Genomic DNA, 16,712 nt, shown 5'->3' with positions numbered 1-16,712 from the left:
TTTAGAATAGAAGTTCTCTGTCTCTTTTCTACTCTTCCCCGATTGTCGTATAGTGTGGGTACTGGCAGTGCTTGTACTCACAGTTGAGGCTAAGAACACAAGACCCTGAGAAGTCTCGACTCACATAGGGAGGACATGTTAACCCCGTATTGTCTAGAAAAGGGTGCATGGGTGGTGGACAGCCCAATGCGAGCACAAATTAGATGCCTCATTCCTAACCGAAGGGCACGTGATCCCTGTTTCTGCAGAAACTGCCTCTGTCCATGAGGATGAGGCCCCAGTAGTTGCATCTATGACAAGATCACCCCTGCCCTTGACAATGTACCAAAAATGGGACAATCATATGATCTCCCCTTGGAATTTGGACATTGAGCCAATGTGGTAGAATTAGGAGCTATTAATAACTGAAGTAAATAAATGATAGCAACCCTCGAAGTGCATTGCTGAAGCCCTCTCATGAGCTATATTCATGTATAATCTTTCCTATAAGCCTGCCCTCAATTCCTGCTTGGGTTGTCTCATCCAAGCCTTAAGAAGCGAAAGTGCAGAGCCACCTGTACAACCCCCGGTCCTACGGGTGACACCTACACTGAGAAATAACAGGGAGCCAACACAGGTGGCTGTGCTGTTCACTCAGATTTTATTAATGCAGATTTAATCCAGATCTATACTAACCTAATAACAATAGTAATCACTCAGAAACAATCAGTAGTAACATCACACAAGAGAATTGGGGAATAATGAACCCGAGTCCCAGAGTCTCAGTCTGCGGGTTCAGGAGACAGCACAGTGGGAAAGGGAGCCATCAGCGTCTTGCAGGGAAGGACCTTCAGAGCCAGGTGGGCAGCAGGGCAGATGAAGTCCTCAGTCCGGCAGGGCAGAGCCTCTGGTGGCCGATGCCAAGGTAGATCAGCATGGCGTGGAGCAGCACCCAGTGTGTGGAGCTCAGCTGTCTCAGCAGTGGTCTGGAGCCTGCCTCAGTTATACCTTGAGAGTGGTATACCGAACCTTCTGGGTCTTTTTCATAAATGCACCCCTGATGTCAAGTGGGGAATTTACCCAAGAGCCTATCTATGGGTGGCCCTGCACTACACACGTGACTGTTCTGGTCACATGTACAGGTATTTTAGGTATGTCTCTTTGCCAGATGTGTCTGCTCTGACTTAGTAGTTTCACTCTTGAACCTAAGTGTCGTGGCTGACTAACAGCCATTTTTGTTGACATGAGTGACTCCACTTTGTTTTATATGCTTTATGCTATCTTGACTGGACCAATGTCATTTTATCAGTCCTGTTCTCCACAAGCCCCCAGACATAACATTGTTCCCGTACATCATGAGGCCCAGTGAGTCAGTTCCTCTTTGTGTTCAATGAAAAACCACCATATACCACATCCATACTGTGAGTTATTTTCTTTTTTTCACTTAGACTGGCTCTTGGTTACTGTAACTTCACTCAAAACAACCTAGAAGAATGAAATGCATTCTTAAAGGTGCTACACACAGTTGCCATGAAACAGCAGAGTGCTGAGCTGCTGTTGCAAGAACCAATTATGGGCATCTCTTCCCAACTTCTTGTTCAATGACTTCACAGTGATATCTTGAGGTCAGTCAGGGTGAGAGTCTTTTCACGGTAAGAATTGGCAAATGCTACATGTCGGGGTTTGGGGAGCTCCTCCCTTCTCCCCAGGAGAGCTGGCTCTTCAACTTTTAACCACCAATTGTAATTCTAGTTGTAAATTTCCCCGGCCCTCAGTTTGCCCCTGCCCACACTGAGTGTAACATTTCTGGTTTTCTTACTTCTAAGAGATGTTGGGGTTCAATCAAGATAAAGAAAACAAAGATTTTAAACTATTGAAATATTCAGTAACTTTGGAAAATATGTATCAGGTACTTTCAATTAATTCAATTAACAACTTGAATGATTGATGACACATTGTTTAAGGAGTAAGTACTTTCCTGAGAACAGGCCGTAGACTGGGTGTATATAATCTTGACTGGCTTATTCATAACTTGAGGAAATAAAGATAAAGATAACAAAATAATATTCAGAACATATTCTGAGAATAAGTGAATAGATCCTCCACCATTTGCTTGAGCAAATTGTCACCAGCCCCAACGACAGTCCCAGAGCAGAGAAAACAGTCACCTTTTACTGCCCCTCCCTTCCTTGCTCTTCTACTCAGTAGGCGGTTCAAACAGTTTTTCTCTGAAAGATTAAAACAATCATCAAGTCTGAAGGTAAAAAAAAGCCATCAGTATATAATCGTATTATTGTACACTATATAATAATGTATCGGTATAATACGTTATTACTTTTTATTTGTGTACAAATACGTTTTACAAAGTGAATCCAGGTGCCTTGTCTATTTTTGCATTACAGCCCCAGTGCAGCTCTCGTTGGGCCTCTTCCCTTTGCACACACATAAAACAGAGGCTCTCTGATAAATGTGGCCTGAGTTTCAATTCGGAATAAAGTGTAAGGATGCTACTACATTTAGATCCGTATCTTCAGCTTTTTGCTCCGTGTTTTGAACACTTGAAGTAACATTAACTGTGTCCTTCACTGAAATTAGATGTTGGATCAAGACGGTGTGGATATTTTATCACTGTAAAAAAAATTAAGCTGAAGTTAAGTAATTCAGGTACTATTTAGAAAACTACTGCATAGCAGGTGTTTTTGTTATATTTATAAGTTCTTTTGAGAACATCAAGGAAGGGACAAGAAACAGACCAAGTCAATCAGTCAGAAAGGCAAGTTGGAAGGAAGGTGGATTCCACAAATGATACATTAGTGGCTTTCAGTCTCATTTCTTCCCTGAGCCCTCTCTCATGCTTTCCCTTCTAGGAGGAAAATTTTACTAGGGAACTGGATTAGAAAGATTTGGTGAAATATAATTCTGAACATAAATTTGCAGGAGAGGAATTTTGCTGAGAAAGGTCTAAAAGAAATATGTTTTTCACAACTTAAGGAACAGGCTAAGAAAATTTATGGGATGAAGGAAAATACCAAGACCTGGAGAAAGTGAAAAAAAAATAAAAGAATATACATGGGCAAAAGAAGAGTGAAATCTGACCAAAACAAAGGAAGGGACCAGTGAGCAGTTATAATGCATACTGGAGTATTATAAGTTTATTTGCCAACAGTTCAGAATATAAGCTTTCATGACCCACATTTTCACTTCCACACTGGAGTAAAAATTGCTGAAGAGCCAACAGGCAGGAACTGATCTTCAATTCTTTCCCTTACAGGTGGGGGAAAGGGAAATCCTGCTTCCCGGTGCTAAATGGCAACTTGCTACACAGCCTCCTTCCAGGTCTCTTATCTTTAAACTTTACCTATGACTTAGAATGAAAAGCGTTACCTAGGTAAAGGAATGTCAGGCATCATTAAGCAGTCAAGCTAAGTTTTTTGCTCAATTGCATGGCATCTATCACATACTATCCCTTGTATATTTACATATTTTTAATTATCTTGCAGCCCTCGAGGCAGGCAAAAATATATAACTCGACAATACTGGTAACTTACCCATATTAGAGTTGAGTACTGAAACATTCAAGGTGATAAAAGAATACACATATTTCCAAAACCGGATGATGTGATAATGGCCACTGGCAATGCTTAGGGCTCCAGAGAACTTCTCAGCAAAAGGAAAGGAGACTTCCCTGGTGCGATTTGGTGATCCTTGGAAATCTCTGTCGTGACAGTAATTTCTTTGGCTGCACATTTTTTTCATTCGACGAATACTTACCGGGAAGCCCCTGTGTGTCAAGTCAAGTTTGCATCATTTGTTTTTTTTTGCAGAACAGGAGGAACAGTACCTGCTCTCATGGGTCTGACATTCCAGTAAAGGGGGAGAACAGGCACAGGAATACACAAGAAAAATGTCAGACAGTGACCAAGGGCTCTATCGAGACCCAGCGTAATAAATCAAGGCTATTTCAAATTGGGGTGGCCAGAGGCTGTTTCACCAAGAAGGAGATATTTAAATTAAGCAAGTATGCATGACGGTAAGAAACAGATTAAAGTGAAGACCTGGGAGAAAGACACTCCAAGCAGAGGAAATATTGTTCTATGCATGGAGGAAGTGGATGTGGCTGGAATGAGGTGGATGAGCAGGGAGTGTGTAAGGTGAAATGGGAAATGCAGACAGGTGCCAGATTAAAGAAAGTGGGCAGTGTAAATAGGAATGAGAGATCACATTTTTTAATAGTTCATCAGATTATTCTCTTTCTTTTAAATTTATTTTATTTTAATTGTTGTTCAAGGACAGTTTTCTGTCTTTTACTCTCATCCCAGCCCACCCCCCCCCCCAGTGCTCCCCACCTCCCTCCCATTTCCACCCCCTTAGTTGTTGTCCACATGTCCTTTATACAAGTTCCTGTAAACCATTCCCTTTACCCCTGAAATTCCCCTCCCCTCACCCCTCTGGTCGCTGTCAGCCTGTTCTCTATTTCAGTGTCTTTGGTTATATTTTGCTTGTTTGTTTATTTTGTTGTTTAGGTTCCTGTTAAAGATGAGATCATATGGTATTTGTCTTTTACTGCCTGGCTTGTCTCACTCAGCATAATGCTTTCCAGTTCCATCCATGTTGTTGCAAAGGGTAGGAGCTCCTTCTTTCTTTCTGCTGCATAGAATTCCATTGTGTAAATGTACCATAATTTTTGGATCCATTCATTTACTGATGGGCACCTAGGCTGCTTCCAGCACTTGGCTATTGTAAATTGTGCTGCTATGAACATTGGGGTGTATAGGAGGGATCACATTTTATCCTGATTTAAATATTTAAATATCACACTGGCCACTGTGCACAGGATGGATCATAAAGTGTCCAGAGTCAATGCAGAGAGACAAATTAAGAAACTATCACAATAGCTCATGGAAGTTGACAATGGCTCAGATGAGGTCGACAGGCATAGAGGCAGCAACAACTGGTCAGGTTCAAGACACATCTTAGAAGTGCCCTCAATGGATGTTGTATTTGAAATGGATGGAAACATGTGGAAGGAAAGGAAATGCTCATGAATTTTCTGATGGTATGTGTCAGAAATCTTTGGTATCTTTGGCTTGTAGCTGCATGACTCTACTATCTGCCTCTGTCTTCACGAAGTGGTCCTCCCTTTCCTTATAAAATCACCAGTTGTGGGAATTACAGCCAGCCCTCCCTAATCCAGAATGACCCCATTTTAGTTTATTTACTCTGGGTAGACAAGAACACAGAGAGACACTCTACAACCCAGTACAGTAGCCAAGGGACTCTTCAAAGGACTACTCTCAAGTAACCAGTGTCATGGAGAAACAAGCTCAGACAGTCTCCCGAGGCTATGAACTGCCTCGTTGCCTTCTAAAGCTTGGCATTGCGGTGTGATGGCAATGAGTGTGAAATACACAGATACTCTAACCCTTAGCCCTGGGGCAGTGGGCTTGTGATTGGAGCACTAGGGAGAGGTGGGTAAAGGAGACGTGTAACCCACTATATCAGAATTCTATCTCAGCTATGGAGGTGACAGGCAGCATCAGCAAGTACTGTAGCCTGAATTGTGTCCCCCCCCCCCCCTTCGAATTCCTATATTAAGGCCCTAACCTTCAATGTGATTGCATTTGAAGATAAGGCCTCTAGGGGGTAATTAAGGTTAAATGAAGCCCTAAAGGTCGGACCTTAATCCAGCAGGACTGGTGTCTTCATAAGAAGAGAAAGAGACTCCAGCGATCTGCTCTCTCTCCATGTGAGGATTCAAAGAGAAGGCAGCCATCTACAAACCAAGAAGAGACCTCTCACCAGAAACCTGCTCTGACAGCACCTTGATTTTGGATGATCAGCCTCCATAACTGTGAGAACATAAGTGTCTCTTGTTTACACCTCTCCGTCTGCAGAACTTTGCTGTGGAAGCCCAAGCAGACTAAGACAGCAAGTCGTCACTTTAGGTATAATGAACATCAAATGCCCGACAGACACAAAGGGGAGGTAAGGGATGGAGATCGTGGTGTGGTGTACCTGTAGAAACACACCTCAGATTGTCATGAGAGTTTCTGATTTCATCTATTAAAATGTTTATTAAACAGATATTTATTGTGTGCTTATTATGTTCCAGTCACCAGTTGCATCACTAAATATCAGACATCTCTTAGGTTCCAGGGGAGATCAGTGGACCTTGGCCTGACGCCGAAGAGAGAATGGCATTGCTGAGTAACCATGTGCTTCCCCATTACTATGCCTTGAACGGAAATAGCATTCACCTTCTGGTATGGTGATTTTGAAGAGATAAAAACTAACCTGTGCTGTGAAAGTAATGTGATATTAACTATTTCTTAATATAGGGGACATATAATTTCTTTCTAAACCTAGTAACAATGTCCTAGACACTCTAGACATTGTTCCTCATGTCATCTCTAGCAACATGAACTAAAATGATTTCCTCCTCTTTACTGTTTCCTTCTTCTTACTTACTTCATGCTCTAGTCCTACTATTCCAAGCCATTTTCTATTTGGTTACCACATGAAGAACTATTTTGATCCTTGATAACAAGTTTAGAAGATTCTAGCAACCTGATTTCACAGATTGTGTTCCATCTAGGCTGTTCCCGGATGGGCTCCCTGAAAGAGTGTGCAGATAGAAACCCAGGGGTCACTTTGAAGTTCTGGTTTAACATCTTTAATGCCAACCTGGAAGAATGTGAAAATGCCACAGTAATAAAATCTGATTCCAAATTGGAAGTTGCTGCAATGACAGGAATAAATTGAGAAAACCACAGAGTAACTGAAATTTAACTTGGTAAGTTACAATCCAATATATCTGAAAACTGAAAATGAATTCAAAACATGAACTGCCAATGGATGAGTGAAGTCAGACAAATATTAATGTCCTAAAAGGCCTGAGGGTAATGGCGAAGTTAATCATGCATGCCAGCAGAACCGAGATAGGCTAGGAAATGATCAATGCTGCTTTGTACAGCGAGTGGGGAGGGACTGTTGGGAAGGAAAAAAGTGAAGGATTGGTAAGATGACATCTAGAATGCGATGTTATATTGGATGTGTTATTACTGAGAAACTCCCTCAATCACAGATGAAGGCATATATCAAAGGAAGAGTGGAAGGAGAGGACTGGCATTGGGGAATGCATGCGGAATGGAGGATTAAAGCAGATAAGTACGAACTGGCCACATTAGCAATTCTTCAAGATGACAGAAAGCAGTGTAGCGTAGTAGGTTAAGAACTTCAACCTCAGACTGGTTTTGAGTCTCTCATCAGCCCCTTACATGTTGTTTGACCTTGGGCAAGTTGTGGAACCCTTGGAGTCTCAGTGTGTTGGCCTGAAAAAGTGAAGTGGTGGGAATATTTGATTCTTAGGACTCTTTGAGGAGTGAATGAGATCGTGCGTGTGAGAAATTTGTACAGTCCCTGATTTGTTAATTCTCAATAAGTGCTAACTACAGCAAACATTAATAATAATAATAATAATAATAATAATAATAATAGTAATCCACACATAATTAGGTTTTTCACACTAAGTACTTACGCTTTTGTCAGGAATTGTTTACCTTGTGTTCAGACAAGGTAAAAAATTTTGCACAGGATTTTTTTTCTAGATCTGACATTCAACTTAGAGTTCCCACCCAACAATTCGTCAGCCTCTGTGCTGGCATGGTATTAATTTTAAGTAGTTCATTATCCCCTATCACTTTCTCTACCGCATAATTCCACCATCTGTCCTCCCATCTCTTCTTAATCAGAATAGCCTAATAGGCAGTCCTGGATCTAGTGATTTTTTTTTATACCAAGAGAATACGAATGAAGAGCCAGATGGTAAATTTGAACATATCTAGGACAATCACCTTATTTAGCTACAAAAACAAACAAAATTAAATAGTGGTTTCTCCTTTTTATACATTGGTTTCCCTGGTCAGATATCTCCTTGAACTTTTTTAGATGACAAAAAATTTCCATCCACTCATTATGTGGCATTAGTGTATCATTTCAAGCCCTGGAATGTAAGAGAAGTGCATTTTAAAAAGTCACATCATATAGTTGCCTCCTTTTCCTGAATCAGGTCTTGTGTGTGTGTGTGTGTGTGTGTGTGTGGTTTTAAGCTGATGGGTAAAGGGAGAAGTTCTTTTTTAAAAGGTAAATATTTGAAGGAAATTTCATATGAGCTAAGGAGAACAGGTATGGACCGTGTGATAATCCCCTTCAGGAAATTTATGTAAATGTCCAGGTTAAAGTTGCCTTCTCCGGGCTTCCATGCTGATTTATAGGCTTTCCAGAGAAATGAAGGCAATGAAGTGTATTCACATAAATGTTCTTCTCTGAGGTTAGAGCTGGGCTTGCCCCCTTGTCCTCTAAAGCCTCATGTATTAATTAACAGGACTGAACACATTCCTTTCTCAATTGAAAATGTGTGCTCCATTGATCAATGGCTTGATCAATCTGATAATGCATGTAAAAACCACCGTGGCCCCAAAGGCTTTCTTTTGAGAAAAGAAATGACATAATACTTCCACACATAATCCAGACATGCCCATTTCTTTTTCCAAATTGGAAATTTCCCAGAGTCTGTAAAAACTATCAAGTAGATTCTGGCAGGAATATTACTTTGAGAGAATAGATCAATCATCTCACAGCTTTGTGTCACCTTGAATTTTAATGCCACTAAAATAATTTACTGTATTTTAGGATATTTCCACTCAAGCATCAAAAAAATTTTATAAAGAGACTTCCGCCAAGATGGAGGTGTAGGTGGAAGCACTGCACCTTCTCACACAACCAAGTTTAAAAACAACAAAGTTTTAGCCACAAAAACACAGCCAAACCACAGAAAATTGAACTACATGGAAGTCTGACAACAACGAACCCTTCAGCCAAACTGGTAAGAGGGGCAGAGCCAGCAGCAGAGTGGGGTCGGGCAGGAAAGATCCACTGGACCAACCCGGGCACACTACCCAGGTGCGCCAGCAGCTGTGGGCGGATCCCAGGTGTGGAGAAGTGGGCGGACCCACTGAGGGCTGATTACAGTCACACATTTGCACTCAGATAAACCAGTGAAGGAGCTAGCGGTGGTGAGATGGACCTCAAGGACCCCAGCGGCAGGAAGCGGCAGAGGGAACTGCCATTGTCCCTCTCTGACCACGCCCCCACATACAGCATCACAAACCAGCGACCTGGGTAGTCCTGCCCTGGTGAACACCTAAGGCTCTGCTCCTCACATGTAACAGGCACAAAAAGATCAAAACATGGCTCAAGAACAACTCAGAGCCCCTGAGCCAATAAATCTAAGTGATGAAGAAATAGCCAAACTTTCTGATGCACAGTTCAAAACACTGGTGATCAGGATGCTCACAGAACTGGTTGATTTTAGTAACAAATTAGAGGAACATATGGAAGCTAAACTAATTGAAATGAAGGGAAATACACAGGAAACCAATAGTGATGGAAAGGAAACTTGGACTCAAATCAAAGGAGTGGACCAGAAGGAGGAACAAAATGACCAAACAGAAAAGAATGAAGAAACAAGAATTCAAAAAAATAAGGAGAGGTTTAGGAAACTTCAGGACATCTATAAACATTCCAACATCTGAATTATAGGGGTACCAGAAGGGGAAGAGGAACAGCCACAAGTGGAAAACTTATTTGAACAAATAATAAAGGAGAACTTCCCCAATCTGACAAAGGAAATAGACTTCCAGGAAATCCAGGAAGCTCAGAGAGTCCCAAAGAACTTGGACCCAAGAAGGAACACACCAAGGCACATCATCATTACATTAGTCAAGATTAAAATGAATGAGAGAATCCCAGAAGCAGCAAGAGATAAGGGGACAGTCACCTACAAAGAAGTTCCCATCAGACTGTCAGCAGATTTCTCAAAAGAGACCTTACAGGCAAGAAGGGGCTAGAAAGAAGTATTCCAAGTCATGAAATCCAAAGACCTACATCCAAGATTGATCTATCCAGCAAAGCTTTCATTTAGAATGGAAGGACAGATAAAGTGCTTCTCAGATAAGATCAAATTCAAGAAGTTCATCATCACCAAGCCCTTATTATATGAAATGTTAAAGGGACTTACCTAAGAAAAAGAAAATAAAAAGATGAACAGTGAAAGAACAGCAAACTCACAGTTAGTAACAACCACACCTAAAACAAAAGCAAACTAAGAGGAAAGCTAGATCAGGAGCAGAACCATAGAAATGAAGATCACATGGAGGGTTAGCAACAGGAGAGTGGGAGGAGGAGAAGGGGGGAGAAGGTACAGAAAATAAGTAGCATAGACAGTAGGTAGAAAATAGGGGGGAGGGCAAGAATAGTATGGGAAATAAAGAATCTAAAGAACTTGAGACACATGGTCATAAACTAAAGGGGGGATGGTGGGGGGGTGTACAGGGTGAAGGGGAATGAAGGAGGGAAATAGAACAACTGTAATGGCATAATTAATAAATATATTTTAAAAATAAAAAAAAATTTATAAAGAATTTTAATTTTTTTAAACTTGACTAGCTCCACAAATGTCTCACTTCTTCCCTTAATGTTGTGTCTCCGTAAAACACCAGATACAATATTTTCACATTTATAATACTTTTTATCAGACATTCATTTTTGCTTAAAGGATGTGTCTTCCTCAAAAAAGGGAAAAATTAGTATTCTCCCTTTCTGTAGATATAACATCAAAAATGCCCACATTCTGCTATAGAATACAGTCACATTAAGAGTACTTTATTATCTAGGGAAGTATGTTCCCCTACATAAAAGTTGCTAATACTGTATTCCAGATGTGTATCGACCATCCAGTTCTTGACCTACATCTGCAAGGTAACTCATTTTATTTCTTTCAGATGAATGTTACCTTAGATCATTGAAACAGAAATGACAGAATGCCAATTTGTTTTCCACTTGTATGCTATGTGTAACAAGCAAATAAGCAATTACACAAGGCGCATTGAATTGTTTTCAGCTTGGGACACGTACTTCACATGTCTCCCTGTCTGAAGCACAGTGGTGTAGAACAGACTATTGGATACTGCACATGGCTTTGACCAAGCACCCCACCTGCTCTCCAGGTCTGCTGAATGTCACATTTAGTTGTTTCCTGTGGACCTGGCCTCAGTTAGGGGTAAGTTTTCTCTGATAATTTGTGTGCATTGGCTAGTAGTCTCTTTGGGTATAGGAAGGCAATCTTAAGGAGAACGAAAATTCGTTTTTCACTTGTGAGGTCCATGTCTCTCTTTCTATCACGTGCTTCGAGTAGATAAAATGAATTCTTGACTTTGCCTATACAACTGTTGTTCAAAAAATATTTTGTGTTTAGAGTGTCATTTGGACTTCCTTTGGTGGTAGGGAATAAAAGCTACTTACTTGGAAAAATAACAGACTTCTTGTAACACCCAGGTTTTGCTTCTGTCTCCATCAACAGCTTGAATGATTTCACACTTTCATCAGTATCAAGGAGATACCCCCATCCACTCCGGATGATCTTGTCTGGGACAATTTGGGACATTTGCTAACTCGGCCTGTACCAATATGAGTTATCACGCCCCCTGTGATTGAATCATGTATTTCCTGCTACATCAAGTTTATCTAGATATCTGCAGCAAATTCCATCTAATCGTACATAAAAGCAAGCTGTCCTATCTGAAGTTCAATAGCACAGTATTAAATGCGTGCTACCTGAGGGATGCTCTTCACTTCTTAGATTAAAATACCTGACAAAGACATTATATATTGTCATTTACCACTTATTGCCTATGACTTGGAATTCTGTTCTCTCAAAATGTTTTCAGTTATGGGAGGGAATGGTTAGAGATCGTGTCTCTGTTGCTTCCTAAAAAAAAAAAAAACCAGATCTTTCATTTCCTGTCACTAAGCCATGTGTTCTGTCTCTAAGTCATCCTAGTGGAAATTGATACATTGTTCTTTAAATGATTTTTACACTATGAGCACTATATTGTTTTCAAAACAGTTAAAAAGTATTTATGCACCTGAAATTCTGTTCCTTAAGGAGGAAAATTAAAACAAGAGAAAGAAAAAGGAAGGAAAACAAGCTAGCTCTCCAAATGTTTAAAGTACAAGGGTTGGGGAAAAATATGAGGTAAAGAAATAGAAAGCAATGAAAAGATATGTTCAGTAAGTGTTGAACTTCAGAATGCAGAGCTAACTGGACCTCTGAGAAAACCAGAATCACAGGGACATGCAGGCTTCCTGAACCATCTGCAGGAGAATGCGGGCGCTTTACTAGTGCAGGTTCTGGGGCCTCACACCACTCCTGCTGTGTCGGGAGGGCTACGGAGAGACCCAGAAATGTGCATGTTAACCACTGCCCAGGTTACGCAATTATGGAGTTCTCAGCCTATTGGAGGCTGAGAACTGCTTATATATTCTGTCCAAAGCACTCATAAGTAACCCTGACCCGACCCCTAACTGTCTACATGGTCTTTAATTTGTCAAATAAACAAACAAATATACCTGTCACTCCTCTCTCCAAGAGGAGTGACAAGAGCTGTAAAGATTAAAACCCCCAGTCTATCAGCATTCTCATCAACGTCTCCTCCCCATCACTGTCCCTCCTCCAACAGCTTCCTCAGGCGTTTCCCTGCTCCCACTCTTATCCCTGCACCCTGGTCCCCAAAGAGCAGGCGCAGGGCTTAGTTTGTAGTTTGTATGTTTGTTTGTTTTGAAAAGTGAAAATAGATGTTCTTACTTTTCTGCTGAAACTCTGGCTTTCTAAAACGCTCAGAGTGAAATTCAAAACACCATCCAAGACTGCAAATCAGAGCAGATCCAACCTTTGCCCACTTGTCCTCTCCAACCTCATATCACACCAGCCACCCCGTCGCGTTCTGCTCGTCACTTTCCTGCCACAGATGCCTTCTTTTAGATCCTCAGAATTAAAAAACTAGTTTCTCCCTTATGGCTTTTGATCTTGTCACAGAATGGGCTAACCTTGGGAGGGTGTGATCAGAAAAGAGCTTAATTCTTCTCCCACCAATGTTCTGCAAAATTCTCTGTCGAACTGCTCTTCCCTTCTCATGAAACCTTTGTCAGACAGTGCTCTCAGCTCTCTACTCACTCCCCAAACAGCAGCAACAACAACTGCTGTGTGCACCAGCCCTCAGTGTCCGAGGCCTTAAGGATGGGATTCGAGACAAATTCACACAGACTACTGAGTCCTGTGGAGGAAAAGGGTCAGGCCACTCTCTCAAGGAGAGAGTGCGCACACCCTTGCCTAGACAGGCTTTTATTGGGTTTAATTTTCACAGGAATACAGGTACAGCTCATTAATCATTGTCAGGCAGTAAGGATCAAATAGGAGATAGCATACAAAGAACTATTACGGCTTCTTCTGAGTCAGGGTCTATCAGCTAAAAGGCTACAAAACTTTGGGAAACAAACTCATTTGCTGTTCAGACTCTTATCATTTAACTGAGAGCATTCTTAGCAAGGCAGGTTTCACAGTATTCTTTCTCAGGACTGATCACCCAGGGAACCCACCCTTTCCAGCACAGGGCTGCAGTGCTCTCTGTCATTGTTTCAGGCTTAAGTCAGGCAGGGGAAGCAAGGCAGCCAAGAGATTAGGAGACTTGTTGCACTCAGAATAAGGACTCAGGCTATGTCAAAGTCGGGGGGTGAGGGTCCATCACTTCCTTTCTCCGTAGCCCCCCAAGTCCTTCCCTGGGGCCTCCACATGATCATGCCTGTGTTAGGTAGTTACCCCCTTGGGGAATCTTACCCAAAATTGGCTAACCGATCAAGGATTGGGGGCCAGGCAGGGTGAAGTAAAAGAAGCAGAGGCAACGCCCCTGCCAGAGAGATAAGCTTTGTCTCCTTAGGGGCTTATGGTCCAAAGGTCGCTCACTCAGCCTTAGCCATGGGGGGTGGGGGGTACAGCTTCTGAAACCAAGCAGGATGGTTCCCAACAGACAACCACCCCCCAGTGTAGAGCCTTTGCCTCCCCCATCTCAGGTCTAGTCTTTTGCTTGGGAACCAACAGGAGGGGAAGCTTGAGCCCCTTCATTCCCTCTCCCTCTTCATTTCATCTTCTCCTCTTCAAGATCTGGCTCCTCTGGTCAGAAACAGGGTGAGGAAGGGTTAGCAGAAAGAAGCAATGGCTGGTTTACACATCTGTGTCTTGATTTGCCTTGATTTGTCTCTTGCTTTCAAATGCCCTCCGTCATGGCTGACACCCAAGTGTTAGCCTTTCCCTGTAGAGTACATCATATATTCTTCAGAGACACCCCCACTACCATGACCACAACATCGCACTGTCCCCCACTGTGAGCCATGCACTCCCTGACCTGCCTGCACAACCCCTCCACACTGCGGAACGTCCTGGGATCCCCTCCTTCAGCAGGCAGCCTTTCGGTGGGGTCCCCTTCTAAGTCTCAGGCCCTGTTTCATTCTGCCAAGCCCACAAGGTCCTCGGGCACGTCCCCTGCACTGGTGCTCCACCCACCAGGCCCCTCCCTTCACCCTACCATTGACAGTTTCCCCAGCCAGCTTCCTATTTTCAGATTTCTCCAGACAAAATTTGGACAACAGATTCTTTGCCACCCAAAGCCCAGATACTCCAAGTACTATCCTTTTCTCTAGTAGTAGCAAGGGGTGGGTCTCTGAGCCTCTATGAGCAAGTTCTGAGACAAGAGGTAGGATTCCAATTTCCTTTCTTGCAAAGACTCCCACCCTCAAAAATGCTAAGTTACTGCATTTAATGACATCAGTATGTAAAGGAATAAAGACAATGGCAAGCTTAATAATTTATACTTCTTTTTATGTTCATCTGATTATGCCTTAAGTGAATAACAACTTTTCAGTGTGAATACATAATTATGATATATTTAATTGCTCTTCTAGAAATCAGTTTTTGTTCAAATCTTTCCAAACCATGTAAATGTGTTTTCACTTTCCAAATTGACCAATTTGCATAGACTTTTCACAAATATAAAGCAGAGAACTAAGGAATGCTTGGAAATATTTCTGTCCAGCGGTTGCTTCTCAATGCCCAAAACTTAGCTGACTATTCCCTGCTGAAAACTCTGGTCTCAAGATCACTGCTCATTTAATTGATGGCTACTGTCTTCATCACACAGCTGTTAGCCCATCAAGAAGGTAGTTAATAAACTTGGCAATATACATGGCATTAACTTTTTTGCCCTAAGGTTAACCATGGAATTATTTTTAAATGTGCTTTTGATGGGCTGAGCTTCTCTAATAAATATGATTAAGTAAAATAAGTTGAGAGGAAGAACATTAATTCCATGAAGACTGCTTAACATTAGGCGGTGGGTTTATATTTGAGCGAAGGGAAATTTATGTTTGTACTTCAAGGCTCTTGAAGAGTACTTGGCTGAGACCCAGACACCGAGCCTTTCCCTTCGTAGGGCTGAGGCAGGCAAACACTGATTTATAAATCAACATGATGGTCTTCAATAGAGTATATTCAGGGGTTTGTTTTGGCATAGAATTTGCTTTTTTCTTTTCTTTGTATCAAAATGAGCATTGTAATTCTTTGCTAGAATAATTATAGAGGATATTCTAAGGTATAATCAATGACCAGAAAAAACGGTGTTGAAATAGTAACCTCCTAAGACCAAAATGTGTTTTATAAAAGAAACATTTTCCCAAAGCTTGTAAGTAAATATTGTATTAAATATTAAAATTTCTTTAAATAAAATTCATTTACTCACCTTTTCAGAAAAAAAAACAATTAAAATGCGCTTGATGTTGCTACTATAACTACCCTCACTGCTGCTACCCCTTCAAATCCACCCTCTGCACGCTATCATTTTAACCCTCGTTCACTCATTCAATATTAGACTAAACTCAAGGAAGGAAAATAAGCTATGTGGCATTTAGAACAACAGAGAGTATACAGGTCAGTAGAAACACATTTTGTGATATAAATGCTCTTTTTAAAATTTCTATTAGGCTTACTAATAAAAAAGAGTCTTAGATTTAAACTTTCTATTATCTGCCCAGGTCTAAAATGATGTATTAAAGATTTTTTTTGATATAGTTAATTTGGTCACTTTGTTCTGTGCTAATCAAAATCCCAAAATGACTATAAGAATGATGTATCAGTAATGAGGTGATGGCAACCATCACTGAAGAATGAAATTAATCTATATTTGAATGGGACCCTTTTCTTTTTTTCAAGTACAAAATCAGTACTCTCTGCTGTCTTAGTACAAAATGTACTTGCTGGGATAAAAATATCCCATTCAGGCTTCCTGCACTCTGCTTTGCCTCTGATTTAATCTTGACTGAAGGGGATAATCACAGAGTAGATGTCCATAAAGGGGGAGCATCTGGTCTTTTCTTGGGGTAGAAGGAGGATACCTTCTACAGTAACTTCCTTCTCCAGATATAATCTCCATGTAACCATTGCTTTATTGACATGATATCACCTCATATCACCATACTTGTGTCTTCCGGTCACAAGTATCTGGAAAGGCAGACATAGACATGCTTAATAATCTGGTACAAACTGAGTTGTGCTAAATGGTACGAAGGAAGCCCAGACTCGTGGGGGGGATGGGAGAAGGATGCAGGTATTTGGGAAAGTGTTTTGAAGTGGTGCAATTCAGTTGAAGCTTCAAGATCTTCAACAAGGTGGAGGAATATTATGGACCCAGAAAAGAATTTGCACAGGAAATTGAGGGCTCAGATTCCATTCTAAGAAGAGGCTGAAATGAGGGAAGTATAGAGGCTGCGAAGGGATGAAGTGGGAGACG

Source organism: Artibeus jamaicensis, unplaced genomic scaffold (genome assembly GCF_021234435.1).
Source record: "Artibeus jamaicensis isolate MK-2021 breed Jamaican fruit bat unplaced genomic scaffold, CSHL_Jam_final scaffold_369, whole genome shotgun sequence".
NCBI lineage: Eukaryota > Metazoa > Chordata > Mammalia > Chiroptera > Phyllostomidae > Artibeus > Artibeus jamaicensis.
The sequence above is the reverse complement of the archived record's forward strand: the minus strand, read 5'-3'. Positions refer to the sequence as shown.